General features: G+C 45.1%; 3 non-coding genes across 3 annotated transcripts; 1 reads left to right on the top strand and 2 right to left on the bottom strand.

Moving 5' to 3' along the window:
* Nucleotides 1-3,352: 3,352 nt before the first annotated feature.
* On the top strand, nt 3,353-3,424 carry TRNAP-UGG (transfer RNA proline (anticodon UGG)). Its single transcript has one exon. It is a non-coding gene; the product is annotated as a tRNA-Pro (tRNA).
* A 123-nt stretch (nt 3,425-3,547) lies between these two features.
* Nucleotides 3,548-3,619, bottom strand: TRNAP-AGG (transfer RNA proline (anticodon AGG)). Its single transcript has one exon. It is a non-coding gene; the product is annotated as a tRNA-Pro (tRNA).
* A 715-nt stretch (nt 3,620-4,334) lies between these two features.
* TRNAD-GUC (transfer RNA aspartic acid (anticodon GUC)) lies at nt 4,335-4,406 on the bottom strand. Its single transcript has one exon. It is a non-coding gene; the product is annotated as a tRNA-Asp (tRNA).
* Nucleotides 4,407-17,846: the final 13,440 nt, after the last annotated feature.

The raw sequence follows: 17,846 nt of genomic DNA, 5'->3' as shown, positions 1-17,846 counted from the left end.
ATACCTGACCACGGACAAATTGTCCATCCTGAGGAGGATGGTGCAACTTACTCTGTTTTTTGCAAAAGTGCGGATGGCAAAGGAACCTGCAAGCATCTCTAAACTGTTGATGTGCAAGAAGGACTCCTTCAGAGACCATGCGCCCCCAGTCGAGAACTGACCACATCTTGCGCCCCAACCGGTCCGACTTGCATCGGATTCTAATACAAGATCTGGGGCGGCAGAGAAGATAGTTCTGCCGTTCCAGGCATCTAGATGTGTCAACCACCACAGAAGTTCTTCTTTGGATTCGGTGTCTAGAACTAAGGGGTCCGAATAAGCGAGACCCTTGTGAAGATGACGGATCTTGAGCCGCTGAAGGGCGCGATAATGTAAAGGACCTGGGAAGATGGCTTGGATAGAGGAAGCCAAAAGTCCTATTAGACGTGCCAGAGTCCTGAGGGAGATATGAGGGAGGGATAGGGATTGACGAATCTCTTTTTTGATTAAGGATACTTTGTGTTGAAGGAGCTGCAGTACCGACAGAGTAGTGTCTATTAGAAAACCGAGAAACTCTAACTTTTGAGTCGGAATTAGGACCGACTTCTGAAAATTGATAAGAAAGCCTGGGCTGAGAAGAAGGTTCTGACAAAGTTGAAGAGGGTCTAGAAGCAGACGTTTGTCCTGTGCCATCAACAGAAAGTCGTCTAAATAAAGGATTAGACGAACTCCGTGAGAACGGAGAAAGGCCACGACGGGTTTGAGAATTTTGGTGAAACACCAAGGAGCGGAAGAAAGCCCGAAGGGAAGAACTCTGAATTGATAAAAGGAGTCTAGCCACTGGAATTGAAGGAATTTCCTGTGTGAGTGATGAATTGGCACTGTGAGGTAGGCATCCTGAAGATCTAATCTGACCAGCCAATCGTGTTAAAGCAGAATGTCCCTGAGATGGAGAATAGTTTCCATCTTGAAGTGTCGATAAACGATAAAGTTGTTGAAAGCCTTTAGGTTCAACACCAGATGAAATTTCTGATTTTTCTTTTGGACGAGGAAGATGGTGCTGAGGAACCCTGAAGGGTCGAACGGGACGGGTTCTATTGCACGCTTGGAAAGGAGAGAGAGGATTTCGACGCGCAGAAGCTCGGTTTGATCTTGGGAAAAAACCAGGGGAAGAGGAACACAGGATTGAGTTGGGGTTTGATAAAATTCTAACAGGTACCCTTGAATGGATTGAATTACCCAGGGATCTGTGGTGAGAGAAAACCATGAATTTAGAAAGAGAGCCAGTCTGCCTCCTACTGGAGGACGGCCAGAACTGTAAACACTTACCGGAGGTTTGGTCTCCCCTGTTGGCGTAGCCCCTGTGACGGTAGCCTCTTGATCGACGGGGATAGAATCTTGGTTTGTATCCCGTGTAGGTGTCAAGCTGGGATTACTGGTTGTAGGAGTCTCTGTTGGCGTATTGGCCTCTGATGGGGCGGCCGGCAAAGCGACTCCTGCCTTTGCCGGCCCTGGCAAAAACCCGAGATGAAAAGATCTTTTTCATAGAAAGTTGGGCCTTGTCCAGGGAGGCAAAGGTGGACACATATTTCCCCAGATCTTTGATGAAGGAGTCTCCAAATAGTTGGCCCTTAGCCAGCGGGCCATCATCCTTGGAGGCTAAAGAGGCCAGTTTAGGGTCAATCTTCAATAGGAGGCTTTTCCTCCTTTCAATAGATAGCTGAGTGTTGGCATTTCCCAGCATGCAGATGGCGCGTTGCGCCCAGTTCGAAAGAACTTCAGGATCTATAGGACTGTTGTCCATTTTAGCCTCTTCCGCCAAGTCAAAAATTCTAGTGAGAGGACCCACCAAATCCAGGAGCTTGTCCTGACAACCCGACCAAGCTCTATCAACGCCCTTCTTGGGGTCTTTGCCAAATTTGGTGAAAAACATCAGCATGTTGGGATCAATAACTGGGGTTGAAGTAATGTTATCCGGTAGTGAGGGACGAGGACACTCAGACTTGAGCTTATTGCGAGTAGCTTTGTCAAGGGGATGGCGTAAGAAGAACGAAACATAATCAGCCACATGATCAGATGGATACAAGGGTCGAAAAAGGGTTCGCCAGCATGGTCAACCAAAACATGAGACACAGGGTGAACGTCACCACCGTCACTCTGAGAAATTTTATGCCTATTCTCCAGAGGCCCACACAAAAATGGATCTGCAGATCCGTCCATATCATCATAATGACTGGAATCATCATCGTCATCATCAGTGTCTCTCAATTGTGTTACATGCACTGGAGAAGGAGGGGGACCCGATTTAGATACCTCTCGGGTGGAAGGACCAGCAGAAACACCTTTGGACGGCACCGGGAGGGTGGCCGCATGTTTCTTGCCTTTATTAACAGGCAACTTGGAAGAAGATATAATTTTTTAAAAAGAGGCTTCTAAATTTTTTGTGACATCTGACATGGAAACAGCCACTGCCTGTTGAACTGAGTCCTTGATAAAGGATTTTAAATTTTCTTGGGAATCCTCTTCCTCCGTCATAATGACAAAACCAATAAAATATACTAAATAAGTATATAAAAGAAGAAAATAAATATAATAAACCTGAAATCTATGAGAAACAGGGGAAACAGGGGTTAAATGTGAGGAAAAAGGGGAGGGAGTGGCTGAAGAGGCAGGAACCAGGAAATAGGGGCGGTTACCAAAAGAAGGCAAAACCTGAGAGACCGAAGCGTCAGAGCGGCAGAAACGAGGTGCCGAGACTATCCGGGAGAGAAAAACGAGCGAAAATACGCTCGAAATGCCAGAATACTGAACGCGGCGCGGGGCCTGACAAGAAGGTATGAAAGGAATGCCAGGAATGCCGGCGCGTGCCCGCGCGCGTCTACAACGGCCAAAAAACGACTGTTGAAAGACGCGCTGCAGAGAAAATAACAGACGCGCGTTTAAGCAAGAACAGCAAACGAGCGCTTATACAGAAAAATAGCACAATGAGAAATAAGTGAAAACAGTTGGTATAAGATAATATGGAGAAAATAATGGAGGTACTTATCTTGACTGCGAGCAGCAAGAAAAGAGGACTTGTTGCTCGCAGTTAAGATATTACTATTGCTGTATGATACCCTATTGGCTGTTCAGCTATGATGTCATTGTTGTAGTTTGTGTTTTTTCTGGGTACTGTAGTTCTTTTACTTGGCTGCTATTGAAAATTAAAGCAAGAAAAGACTGCAGAATATGAGCCTCCGGTCTTGTAATAAAATCTTCTTTATGATGTCACTGCGTGTGACTTACACGTCTTTCCTTAAAACAATCTCCTTAATTTGGAACACTGCAGAACTCCAGAAGCCTATAACTCCCTGTGAGAAAATGCTCACATGGTGGCTCGTTGGTCTAGGGGTATGATTCTCGCTTTGGGTGCGAGAGGTCCCGGGTTCAAATCCCGGACGAGCCCTCCTTTTTGTTTTTAATAATATTCATTGAAAAACTTCAGGGTGACAGAAGAAAAGCTTTTTCATTATTTATATTGGAAAAAGTGAAAAGTTTGAAAAAAATAAGATTACGAAAGAAAAATATGGGGCTCGTCCGGGATTTGAACCCGGGACCTCTCGCACCCTAAGCGAGAATCATACCCCTAGACCAACGAGCCTCCGTGAGATCAGCGCTGACAGTCGTCTTCTTGGCGCTGAGAGCCGCTCACTCTGCAGTGATCCGTGTTCTCGTGGCTGTTTAAAGGGACCGCTCAGTTAAACCCACTCACTGCACAGCACAGAAGGTGTCACCCCCACAAACCACAGGCCCGGCTGTGGGGGGTCTGTCTCTCTGCTACCCATCTTTACAGGGAAATCACACCCCAAAGAGACCTTTTTACTACCACGTGTCTGAGACACTGAGAAGTGCAGACTCTAACCACAGGAGGGCAGAGACCCCGCAGAGAGAGGGAGGGGGTGCTATGTGAGGGGCGGGCTACAAACACCCTTAATAGACCTCTTCTGTGCAGTCATTCCGGGGCCATTATCATGTCAGTGACTGACCAGTGGTGGGATTTGTGGGGGGTTCTGCATCCTCTGAGTGCGGCCCTCGTCACTTTGTAGTGGACTAAACGGCTGGTCCATAAAATCGATGAGAGATATTTCCGTTTGAGACATATCCCTCGTTAATCCGCAAACATCGTTGGAACCCCAAATTCACCACAAATGTGCGTTCTTTTTGGGAAGAGGTGTGACCATTAATTAGAACAGTATATACTAAGTAATTACATTGTATAGATTACAATTACAATATTGTGAGGAACAATACTGCTGTTTCTCCAAATTAATAATGCGTTTTTTCAATTTTATATAGAAAGACGTTAAAAAACACACCTCCCCGTCGGGGAATTGAACCCCGGTCTCCCGCGTGACAGGCGGGGATACTGACCACTATACTAACGAGGATCAGATACACAGCTCCCTCCTGTGTAGCTCCTTGTCCTGTATTTCAATCCGCTAGTTCCTGCCAGTCTATTTATAGTTTTCATTTCCCAGCTCCTTCCCACCACCACAGGGGGCCACAGGCTCAACACACACACACACTCACTGCACAAAACACACACACAAACCCGCTGCTCCTCAACACTTCACACAACCTTCTCTCCTCCCAGCAGACGCTCTCAGCAGCTCTCAGCAGCATCACCTTCCACACTCACAACAAGCAGCTCTGGGGCTGCTTCAGCCAGGGGTGGGGGGCACCGGCCTCGCTCTCCAGCCCAGGGGCCCCCGGCTCTGTCTCATCAGGGGGGACTGCACAAAGGGACTGAGGGGACACTCTCCCGCCCCCCCAGCTGGAGGAGGGAGCTGGACTGGGAGGGGAGGAGAGGAGGCGGGAAAAGCCAAGGTGTCTGCGGGGCTGAGAAAGGAGCTGCTTGGGACTGGAAAGCGGAGGAAACAGAGGAGACTGAGGAAAAGTCCTGGGAGCGGATTTGTGACCTGAGGATGTCAGTTCACCAACTGAGCAATTGAAAGCTCCTAACGACCATGGACAAGAGGTGTCAGTGGCTGCACATCTCGGCAGTTTTCTCTTTATAATCACCAACTTAAGGGCTCGATAAAGCTGCAAACCCAACAATGCTAAGTTTCCTTTTCTAAGCAAAGCCCACAAAGGAAAAGAAACAGCCTCCTGGATTAGCCAATGCTTCTTCCAACTAGCCCTCAGTCAGTGCACCAAGGAGCGCCCAGTGCAGACACAGTTACACATTACCTTACAAACGCCTCTGAAGGATGAGTGTCAGTGGTGCCCCTTATCCCCCCCATCACCAGCCCCCAGGTAGAAGGATGCCCTCTCCCCCGGGGGACACCGACTCCAGGGTCCTGGATCCACCGCTTGTGAGTCCTGACACCACCAGGGCTGGACCGGCCATACAGGTGAAGCCCCCACTGGACAGAGAGGGTATTTTAATTAAACTTCCATTTACTTATAAATGTACTTACCCCCCCCCCCCCCCCCAACCTCCTCCACCCCCAGGCGTAACTACACCAACCTACTCCCCTGGGATTACGATCACAACAGCTTCAATTGAAATATTTCAATCTCCATTTTTAACAATTGATAAGATCATGATTCAATTGAAGGTTGAGAATCTGTCTCCCTTTAATTGTCTGTTTCAACCCCTCAGTCCATGTTTTTGATGCTCCTTTGTCTTATCTTAAACCCTGCAGGCACCAACTTAAGTTAAACCTGTAAGTAGCACTGCGTGTTCTTCCCTTTGTTGCGCTCTCTAGCCACTCTCCTGTCTCCCACCCACCCCTAGTCTGTTGACCTGCTCCTAACTTCTATGGAGTAGTTCAAACGAGACCCGCAGTGTTGTCCATACATCTACACACACGTCCTCTACCCATGCCCAATCACAGAGCCCAAGGGCAGATTTAAGAAACGTGGTGAGGCATTCCTTGCGCCCCTCAGCGCCCCACTACTGCCACCATGTGTGCGCTGTATTTAAACTACCACACACCATGGCCCAGGCTAGGGGGGCAATGGCATCAGTATTTCTGACGCTATTGATGTGCTGTTCAGGGTTAGCGCCAACATTCTGGCACTAACCCTGAACAGTAAATGGGGGTCCATTTAAAACAATAGTGTGCCCCCTTTTAACACCTGCTCTGAGCAGGCATTAAAAATACCAAAAAAATAGCACAAACGGTGGAACGCCTCCCTTGCATACATTATGCCTGGCACACGCATAATGTGGCACAAGGGTTTCCAAAGTGGCCCAATGCATGCATTGACCACTTTGTGAATATGGCGCTGCAATTTTGGCCTCGTTGGGCCACATTAGTGTGAAAAAAATTACACCAATGTGGTGCAAGGAGGCGCTAGGGGTTCTGAAATACGCCCCCATATTTATGGTGAATTGGCATAGCACAGCACCGCAAGTCTTATTACTGCGCTGCCCTACGTATATGTGAAGGTGCAGCAATGCACTTAATTTATGAAATTCCTGTCCTTTCCCCCTGCACTGGCACTAATTTGCTGCCTAGCGCCGACCCAGGCACCCTTGCACCATGGTTCAAGGATGTCTATGTTGCATGCAGGATTGCTTTTGTGCCGGAAGGAGCACCTTCCTGCACGTAAACAGGCCAGAGAGGTGTGGGAAAGTGGAAAAAACGAGGAGAAATACAAATATTTATCCTCTTTATGTCTGATGAACTGAAATATAGATTTATATAGTACGGCTTATCACCTTTGAGGGTTTCAAGGCGCTGGCACGGGGAGATTAAGTGATTTGCCTAGAATCCCAGGACGTTGCACAGAAACTCGCACTTGGATGTCTGGCTCTCGAGTTGGTCGCGCTGACCGCTGCACTACATCGTAAGGTTTATGCACTGCCCCAGCTTTACATCATTAAGTAAATTTGGGGCAGCATCAAAATCCATTGGTGTTGCGTGGGAAAACCCACCACAATGCCCATGGCACGCCTTCCTGGCGCAAGGTAGGGCAACGCAGCGACTTGTGCTACTTTGTCTTACTCCATATCTATGAGGTCATTCGAAACCACGGAGAGTGGCTTTGCGTGGCCTCATAGATATGGTTGAGAGGTTTCTGCTGCCTGAGCTTCAAAAAAACTGATGCTCCGGGGGTGCAAGCCCCTCATAAATATGCAACAGAGTTTTCACTCAATTCTCCTTCAGCCCTCTTCACCCAATGAAGCTGCATTGACCACTCCCTCTGGTTTCTCACAGAAACCTATCCCCTCATTCCCCATTCCTCTCTCCCTGTCCTCCCAGATTCCTCCTCCCTCCCTGCATCCTAAAGCCTTCCCCTCGTGTCTCTTGCCAGTTGTCTTCCAATTTCTACTGGCTGCTTGCATAGTCACGCCTTCCCACCACTTCTTTTCCCAGGCCCCTCTTCTTCTTCCTCCCTTTTCCTCAATTCAACCTTCAGTATTCTCTCAGCCCTCTCATGTCTCTTTGCAAACACCAGGCCAAATGCACTAACTTTTCACAAAACAAGCACAGCAACCACAGTTGCTGCCCTGCATTGCATGAAATGGAGAGAGCACAACAGTGCCAACTCTACTAAATATAGCGCTGTTTCTCGCACCCACTACAGTGGTGTACGTCAGGCTGCCTTGCACTAACACACACATACTCTTAAACCATAGTGCAAAGGGGTGTGCATGATGTCAAGTGTAATTTGTTTACTGGAAGGTTAATCTTCCAGTACAAAGTGCAATGTTTTGGCATAGCTTTACACTTTTTCCACTTTCAATGTGTGGTGTATAGTGCAGCACACATGAATAACTGGAAAAGTTTTCAGTAAATAAACTTTTCTCCTACTTTATGCTTTCCTCAGTCAGGGGTACATTTTTGGCTCATATCCCTGTCCTCCGATGTTAGTAGACAGGGATTTTATTACAAGACCGGAGGCTCATATTATGCAGTCTTTTCTTGCTTTAATTTTTAATAGCAGCCAAGTAAAAGAACTACAGTACCCAGAAAAACACAAACTACAACGATGACATCATAGCTGAACAGCCAATAGGGTATCATACAGCAATACTAATATCTTAACTGCGAGCAACAAGTCCTCTTTTCTTGCTGCTCGCAGTTAAGATAAGTACCTTCATTATTTTCTCCATATTATGTTTATACCAACTGTTTTCACTTATTTCTCATTGCACTATGTTTCAGTATAAACGCGCGTTTGCTGTTCCTGCTTAAACGCACGTCTTCTTCTTTTTTCTCTGCAGCGCGTCTTTCAACGGTCGTTTTTCGGCAGTTGTAGACGCGCGTGTGCACGCGCGGACATTCCTGGCATTCCTCTCATATTCAGCATACCTTCTTGACAGGGCCCGCGCTGCGTCCAGTATTCTGGCATTTCGAGCGTATTTTCGCTCGTTTCCTCCCGGCTAGTTTCTGCACCTCATTTCAGCCGCTCCCACGTTTTCAGTCTCGCCCAGGTTCTGCCTTCATTTTGGTAACCGCCCCTATTTCCTGGTTCCTGCCCCTTCAGCCACTCCCTCCATTTTTCTTCATATTTAACCCCTGTTTCTCCAGTTTCCTATAGATTTCAGGTTTATTATTTTTATATACTTATTTTATATACTTATTTTAGTATATTTTACTGGCTTGTCATTATGACTGAGGAAGAAGATTCCCAAGTCTTTCAAGAAAATTTAAAATCCTTTATTAAGGATTCTGTACAACAGGCAGTGGCTGTTTCATGTCAGATATCACAAAAATTTAGAAGCCTCCTTTTCCAAAATTATGTCTTCTTCCAAGTTGCCTGTTAATAAAGGCAAGAAACGTGCGGCCACCCTCCCGGTGCCGTCCAAAGGCGTTTCTTCTGGTCCTTCCACCCGAGAGGTATCTAAATCGGGTCCCCCTCCTTCTCCAGTGCATGTTACACAATTGAGAGACACTGATGATGACGATGATGATTCCAGTCATGATGATAATATCGACGGATCTGCAGATCCTTTTTTGTGTGGGCCTCTGGAGAAAAGGCGTAAAATTTCTCCGAGTGACGGTGGTGACGTTCACCCTGTGTCTCATGTTTTGGTTGACCATGCTGGCGAACCCTTATTCGACCCTTCCTTCATGGTTCATCCAAATTCAAAGGAGTGGTATCCATCTGATCATGTAGCTGATTATGTTTCTTTCTTTTTACGCCATCCCCTCGACAAAGCTACTCGCAATAAGCTTAAGTCTGAGTGTCCTCGTCCCTCACCACCAGATAACATTACTTCAACCCCGGTTATTGATCACAACATGCTGATGTTTTTCAACAAATTTGGCAAAGATCCCAAGAAGGGCGTTGATAGAGCTTGGTCAGGTTGTCAGGACAAGCTCCTGGATTTGGTGGGTCCTCTCACCAGAATTTTTGACTTGGCGGAAGAGGCTAAAATGGACAACAGTCCTATAGATCCTGAAGTTCTTTCGAACTGGGCGCAACGTGCCATCTGCATGCTGGGGAATGCCAATACTCAGCTATCTATTGAAAGGAGGAAAAGTCTCCTATTGAAGATTGATCCTAAACTGGCCTCTTTAGCCTCCAAGGATGATGGCCCGTTGGCTAAGGGCCAATTATTCGGGGACTCTTTTATCAAAGATCTGGGGAAATATGTGTCCACCTTTGCCTCCCTGGACAAGGCCCAACTTTCTATGAAAAATATCTTTTTTTGCCAGGGCCGGCAAAGGCAGGAGTCGCTTTGCCGGCCGCTCCATCAGAGGCCAATACGCCAACAGAGACTCCTACAATCAGCAATCCCAGCTTGAGACCTACACGGGATATAAACCAAGATTCTATCCCCGTTGATCAAGAGGCTACCATCACAGGGGCTACGCCAACAGGGGAGACCAAACCTCCGGTAAGTGTTTCCAGTTCTGGCCTTCCTCCAGTAGGAGGCAGACTGGCTCTCTTTCTAAATTCATGGTTTTCTCTCACCTCAGATCCCTGGGTAATACAAGCCATTCAAGGGTACCTGTTAGAATTTTATCAAACCCCAATTCAATCCTGTGTTCCTCTTCCCCTGGTTTTTTCCCAAGATCAAACCGAGCTTCTGCGCGTCGAAATCCACTCTCTCCTTTCCAAACATGCGATAGAACCCGTCCCGTTCGACCCTTCGGGGTTCCTCAGCACCATCTTCCTCGTCCAAAAGAAAAATCAGAAATTTCGTTTGGTGTTGAACCTAAAGGCTTTCAACAACTTTATCGTTTATCGACACTTCAAGATGGAAACTATTCTCCATCTCAGGGACATTCTGCTTCAGCACGATTGGCTGGTCAGATTAGACCTTCAGGATGCCTACCTCACAGTGGCAATTCATCACTCACACAGGAAATTCCTTCAATTCCAGTGGCTAGACTCCTTTTATCAATTCAGAGTTCTTCCCTTCGGGCTTTCTTCCGCACCTTAGTGTTTCACCAAAATTCTCAAACCCGTCGCGGCCTTTCTCCGTTCTCACGGAGTTCGTCTAATCCTTTATTTAGACGACTTTCTGTTGATGGCACAGGACAAACGTCTGCTTCTAGACCATCTTCAACTTTTTCAGAACCTTCTTCTCAGCCTAGGCTTTCTTATCAATGTTCAGAAGTCGGTGCTAATTCCGACTCAAAAGTTAGAGTTTCTCGGTTTTCTGATAGACACTACTCTGTCGGTGCTGCAGCTCCCTCAACACAAAGTATCCTTAATCAAGAAAGAGATTCGTCAATCCCTATCCCTCCCTCATATCTCCCTCAGGACTCTGGCACGCCTAGTAGGACTTTTGGCTTCCTCTATCCAAGCCATCTTCCCAGGTCCTTTACATTATTGCGCCCTCCAGCGGCTCAAGATCCGTCATCTTCACAAGGGTCTCGCTTATTCGGATCCCTTGGTCCTAGACGCCGAATCCAAGGAAGAACTTCTGTGGTGGTTGACACATCTAGATGCCTGGAATGGCAGAACTATCTTCTCTGCTGCCCCAGATCTTGTATTAGAATCCGATGCAAGTCGGACTGGTTGGGGCGCAAGATGTGGTCAGTTCTCGACTGGGGGCGCATGGTCTCTGTAGGAGTCCTTCTCGCACATCAACAGTTTAGAGATGCTTGCAGGTTCCTTTGCCATCCGCACTTTTGCAAAAAACAGAGTAAGTTGCACCATCCTCCTCAGGATGGACAATTTGTCCGCGGTCAGGTATATCAACCACCTAGGCGGTACCAAATCCAAGATTCTTTCCACGTTGGCGAAGCATCTTTGGGAGTATTGTCTTCCTCGTCGGATCTCGGTCAAGGCAGTGTTTCTGCCAGGCAGACTGAATACAGTAGTGGATTGGTATTCCAGACATCTTCACGATTCCAGCGATTGGCAATTGCACCCTTCAATATTCAGGCATCTTACTTCCATCTTTGGCGAAATGTCCATAGATCTTTTCGCTTCTCGCCTCAACTCTCACCTTCCTTCCTATTTCAGTTGGAGGCCAGATCCGCAGGCTCTAGCCACGGATGCTTTCCTTCAGACTTGGCCGTCATCCCTTCTTTACGCATTTCCTCCCTTCCTTTTCCTTCCCCGGGTTCTTGTTCAAGTACGCATACAACTGTCCACTCTGGTACTCGTAGCTCCTTTCTGGCAGACCCAACCGTGGTACCCAACTCTATTGGAGTTGGCAATCGATCGACCCATCTGGCTTCCTCACTTTCCCGACCTCCTCTTGGATCCCCAAGGCCAACAACATCAGTTAGTTCTCAGCGGCTCTTTGTCCCTCATAGCCTGGAGAATTTCGGGTCGTCCTGGAGAACCCCAGGAATTTTGGAAGATGCTGCTAAACTCATCCAGCAGGCTAGGGCCCCTGGAACCTCCAAAGCCTACAAGTCCGCATGGGCCCTTTGGAGCAGCTGGTGTTTGGACAGGAATTCAGATCCCTTTTCAGCTAATGTAGTTTTAGTTATAAATTTCCTGGCTTCTTTAGCCTCTCAAGGTAAGGCCTATCGCACTATTAACATTTACAGATCTGCCATCTCTGCTGAACATCAAAGAGTCGATGGTAGGCCAATTGGTGAACATCCTCTGGTCTGCCAATTATTAAAGGGAGTATCATACGTTTTTCCACCGTCTCCTAAATATAATGTCATGTGGGACGTTAATCTGGTATTACGATTTCTCTCCTCTTGGCCCGATAATGATTTGCTCTCTCTCAAACAGCTTTCGGCCAAGTTAACCATGCTTTTATGTCTAGTCTCTATCAAACGTGTCTCAGACGTTAAGGCATTGGATGTTAATTCCTTTTTCTTCTCCCCCCTTGGTGTTTTTTTCCAGGTCAAGCGACGTACAAAAACTAATTTAGCTTGTGTTAATTATCCATTTTTTCCCTCTCAACCCAAACTATGTGTTGGAAATTGTTTGAAAAGTTATGTGACTCGTACTGCAGATTTGAGATCATCCTCTGCCTCCCAATTACTTATTTCTTTTCAGAAACCACATAACCCTGTTTCTTCCCCTACTCTGGCTCGTTGGGTTAAATGGGTCATGTCCCTAACTGGCATTGATATAAGTTCCTTCGGTGCCCATTCGGCTAGAAGTGCTATGGCCTCTCGCGCCTTTTGGGCAGGATCCTCTTTACAGGATATTCTCAAGTCTGCAGATTGGTCGAATGAAAGTACGTTTAGGACTTTTTATTGTAAGCCGATTTCTCATGTTTCAGATTCAGTCATTGCTATGCTTTGAACATGCATAATATGAGACTCCGGTCTTGTAATAAAATTGAGATTTTCCTAGCCTTGGTGTCTGAAAGGCTAGATTTTATTAAAGACACGGAGGCGAGTATTATCCCACCACTGTTTTAACCCGCCCTGTATCTTTCTTTCAGTGCCAACTCCCTCTTCCAGCGTTGGCTCGTCATGATTCACACGATCAACTCCTACCGATTTTGGATTCGACCTTCAACGTCTATTCTTCCCAGACGGCACTCCGCTTTCAACATTTTTGAGATTGTTGCATGGACATTGTGACTTTAGTTTCTATTTTCTATGCCGTTTTGTTTGTTACTTCTCCTCTTTAGTTTCGCATCAAGAAAAGAGGACTTGTTGCTCGCAGTTAAGATATTAGTATTGCTGTATGATACCCTATTGGCTGTTCAGCTATGATGTCATCATTGTAGTTTGTGTTTTTCTGGGTACTGTAGTTCTTTTACTTGGCTGCTATTAAAAATTAAAGCAAGAAAAGACTGCATAATACTCGCCTCCGTGTCTTTAATAAAATCTAGCCTTTCAGACACCAAGGCTAGGAAAATCTCAATTTGCATCCAAACCCATGAGTTGAACTAAGGGAACATCCATGCGTCACTCTTGCATGCCACCTTGACACAAAGTAGTGCAAAACAGAGGACAGCACGACTTGCGTTACTTTAGGCTACTTTCCAATGCAGATCAAGATTTGTGTTGTAAAGTAAATCCTAAAACAGTGAATGGGTAGTGTTCATTTTATGAAGGAAATTGACTGTATTTTGGATTAATTGGTCATTTGATTGTGATTTTATAATTGGTTTGTTGTTTTCCTTGTTTTAAAGACCCGTTGATCTGAATAAACTTATTTTTTGAACGAATAACTGATTGAAAAAAAATCCTAAAACAAAACATTGCGCTGGAATGCGTAACATTTGTGATGAAAACCTGCTGCAAAGTGAACAGCCATGAGATAAATACAACTAAAGATGCAGACTCTGATAACTCCTCCCACTGCAAGAAATATACTACCAACATCTTAAACAATTCTCCTTGGCCAGATCCCTAAAATGAATTGGGAATATTGGGAATCTCATTCATAGACGTACTCATTCCCCCACTGAGCAATCTTGACCACTCTGGCTCAAGTTGCAGAGCAAACTGGTTTTCTTACAAATGCTGCTAAACAGGCATCAATCAGTTCTAACAAACTCAACAGATGTCTTCACCTGGTTTACCAAATGAATCGCTTGGCTATGAAGAAGAAACATAGGTGGGCGAGGGAACTCTGGTACAATTGCCGTCCCCACCCTTAAGATGAAGGCCCTATCTTGACGATGGGGACTTCAGAAATTTGTTGCAAGTTTTGAGCATGAAAATGGTGAATCCAACCTTAACCAAGCCAAGCTCCTAGAGACTTTCTCTATCACCTTGTACTTTTCAAATATCCAAGAAGGTGGAACATAATAAATATTTCCAGGTACCGACTGAACTGCCAATTCATACCTTTTCCCATACCAGCTGCCCCTTTTTGCATTGTCTTTGGCTTGAATGCTGATCAGTAGTAAAACACTGTCTGGAGGTTTCTGCGACCATTGCTGACCTGAACCTGAATCCCCTAGTCCTTACTGAAACCTGGCGCAAGTATACTGCGCATGGGGTTCTTGACTCCTTCGCACTCTGAATAACGCTACTCTCCAGTGTGACCAAGAAGACAGACAGGATGGTGGAACAGCATTATTCATAAGAATTTGTTTGTTGTAGAAGGGTTCCTACTGGCGAATACCACTCCTTTCCATGCCTATCTCCGGAAGTGTCTATGTTTAATGTCTCAACAATCAGGCAGAACATTATATGTCAGCAACATTAATGCATTAATTGAGGATAGCATGGAGTTTATCACCAAGCAACTGATAACATCTCAACATTTTCTTTGAAGACTTCAAGCTGCAATTTTCTCTGTGTTCCTGGATGAAAATGATCTTCTGCAGTACTCCATACTCCATCTGATCATCATAAAAGATCTACCACTGAACATTGATGGCTCCATCCTAGTTTGTTGGTCTATCGATCTTCAGATCTCGTTTGTTAGCCTTTGCCTACTTTAAACAACTGGCCAACAATAATGGCCTTGCAATTATGGCTCGGATGAATATTCGTCCTTCTGTAACTCAGCTGGACACCCTGGTCACCAGGGCTGTTTATGGTTTCATGAATAAGCTTGTTGATGAGTGTGTACCTCTGAAGAAGAAAAGACCTAAACCTTATGCTCCACGGTTCTCAAAAGAAGCATATGAGGAAAGGAAATCACTGAGAACACTTCAGACTAAAGGGAGAATATCTGGAGACAATCCCCTTCCCTCTGATTTGACCCAACTTTGCAGTGCCAGGGTAAACACAGAAATCACATCTACTTGGTGAATTCCACACTTGAAAGCCCCATTGGATTCAAGCAAGAATCACTCAAAACACCATTAAGTATTCCACTATTCTAACATCTATTCGCACAGCTGACGTCTCAAAACCTGAATGTGAAAAATTTGCACAATTCGTCGCTAGGAAATTAAAGTCCATTGGACAATCACTTTTTTTAGTTCTGATCCTTAGGTCAAGTACAAGGTAATCCTCCAAACTCAGACAACTTGGTTCCATTTTACTGAAATATTGCATTAAAAGTTCCTTGAAATTGTAACAAAGTCAAACCATTAAACCACACTTCAGACAGAATTGGGCGTTTGCACAAAATATGCACCCTGTGTTCACTAACTTTCTGAAAAATGGACAAGTCTCACTACTTGTGAAAAAACAATCTGCTAAGACCAATGACCATAATATCTTTCACCCAATTTCAGGACTACCTTTCCTAGTGAAGGTTGGTAGGTCGGACTCCATTTCCTGCATAGATGTGCTCGACATAGACCAGGAACAAGACTTACCACGGTGTTGGTCAGCAGGGTTTACCCTTCACCTAATTCATTTTACTAGTGAATGACCTTACTAACTTCCCTACTTACTGTGTCATCTCATAGCCTTGAAAAAGTCAACTGCTGTGACGAAACACGTGTTGGCTGTGCATATGGAACTATGCTCAACTGACTACTTAGCTGTATTTATGGATCAATGCTCAACCGATCTCTTTTGATGCCCTTGGCTACTAATTAAAGGAATCCACCACGACCAACTCAACTGGAGGACATCTTTATTATGAACATTGTTTAGAGTGCTGCGGCTTCTGTGCTAAATTTCATGCTTAGTGTTTCTTTGAAGCACTAACGTATGCTCTTGGGTAGTGGAGCACCGTAACCCACCCCATGTTTGTACGATTTTCGACATGAACTACTTTTTACTATACTTGCTCAACGTGTGGGTAGTGCACCCCTTTCTACCACCACTACCCACCCCCTTTCTTTCCTAGTGAAGGTGACTGAAAGTTGTGTAGTGTCCCAACGTCCTCATCACATCCAGTCTAACAAACATAGACAGTTTTCAGTGTGGCTTCAGAGAAGCCTGCAACAGGATACTGCACTTTTTCCAGTTGTTGAGGAAGCTCTCCTCTTCCTTGACTTGGGGAAAACCTTACTGAACGGGTGCTTTGAGACTTATGACCAGCCTTCAATACATCTCTGATGAACAGTGAACATCCTGAAAAAACAGATGGGCATCGAAGAAGTAGTCCTAACTTGATTCTCTTATCCGTCAAACCATAACCAACTAGCTCCATTTCTAACTCTGCACCTATCGAGATGAGTCAGCACCAGGGGGTTGCTCAAGGCTCCAATCTTTCACCAGCACTGTTTAATCTTTTTTGGAACCACTTGAGAATACCTTTAACAGCTTTTTTGGGGTGTTCTGTCATCAATATGCCGATTGCTGCCCAGTATGTCTTAGGATATATTGTCTCCATTTCCCTGCTCAAAAACATAGTTACTTTTAACTTCCCTAAAAAAATTCAACCTGGCTGTCTGGGAGCAAAACTTTATCCCAAAATTTAGAAAGCCCAAAGTCTGCCTAATTCAGTCCTCCCAAAGCTTACTGGATTGTAGACGGCGTTAAACCTCAATTTAATGAGGCAATATGTCACAGCGTTAAGGCACCTACTTAATCATCAAATTAGCTCTACAAAACAATTATACAAGGAATGGTACCATTAAATAATTGAGTTCCACACCAATGCGGAGTTGAAGGGTCTTATTACAAGAAATTCAGAATTAAACAATGCAAAGTAAATGCCATAAAGGGTTTCAAATGCAGAGTTATACAGAGTAGGCAAAAAAAAAATCAGCAAATATTCCAAGTCCCAAATCATCACCCACATCAGAAAGAAATTGGGCAACATACTTAGTAGAACAGGAACGTCTTCTGGCTCACCCCCACCATCAAGGGTTTCTTATACACAATTCTATATAGAATATTAGCAGTTCTGCAGATTCATTGTGGGGTTAGCAAATGTATTGTTTCTTTAGCAAATCAGAACTCAAGAAAAATAAACATCATTACTTAACGTATAAGCAACATCTCAATTTCTTGATTTATTATTCGACACCCTCTATGCTAATGTCATCCAGAGAAGTTTCAACAACTATGAAACATTTTACAATAAGCCTTTCTTTGAATGAATAAGCCCTGTGAAGAACAGTAAAAAAGTTACATGTAACACTTTTACATTTGCACCATGGAAGATTCAACAAGAACAGGACAACAGCAGTGGAAATACATGATTGTGACATCAGTTTGACTATGTACTACAGAGCTCGTGGGGAGAGAACGTGCGCAGGGTGGGAAACATGAGTGAGTGACAGAGATGGCTTCCATCTTGTTCAAAATGGAGTTTTGCACAGATACGTGGCCTCACTAAATCACATTAAAGCTTCTATACATCATAAGAAATTTGACTCAAATGCGATCATGTTAATTCTGTCTGCAGGTACAAAATTGTGTGTGAAAATGCACAGTACACGTTGTTAGTGATGCACAAAAATATAAACTCACGAAACCTTTCTACACCAGTGTAATTGTGGATCACTTCCTGTCCTTTCCTTGGTGTAAACCAGCTATGGTGGATATAACCAAATCCCTAGGATTCACTCTTGATAAAAGACGTGGCCCTCAGGGACAAGTCTTTGCTGTGGCCAAAGCTTGTCACCTAACTCAAAATGCTTTGCAGTATCAGGCAGTTTGGTCCTGAACAAAAGAGGCACTCCT

This window comes from Pleurodeles waltl, chromosome 4_2, assembly GCF_031143425.1.
Source record: "Pleurodeles waltl isolate 20211129_DDA chromosome 4_2, aPleWal1.hap1.20221129, whole genome shotgun sequence".
NCBI lineage: Eukaryota > Metazoa > Chordata > Amphibia > Caudata > Salamandridae > Pleurodeles > Pleurodeles waltl.
This window is presented reverse-complemented; position numbering and strand designations above follow the sequence as displayed.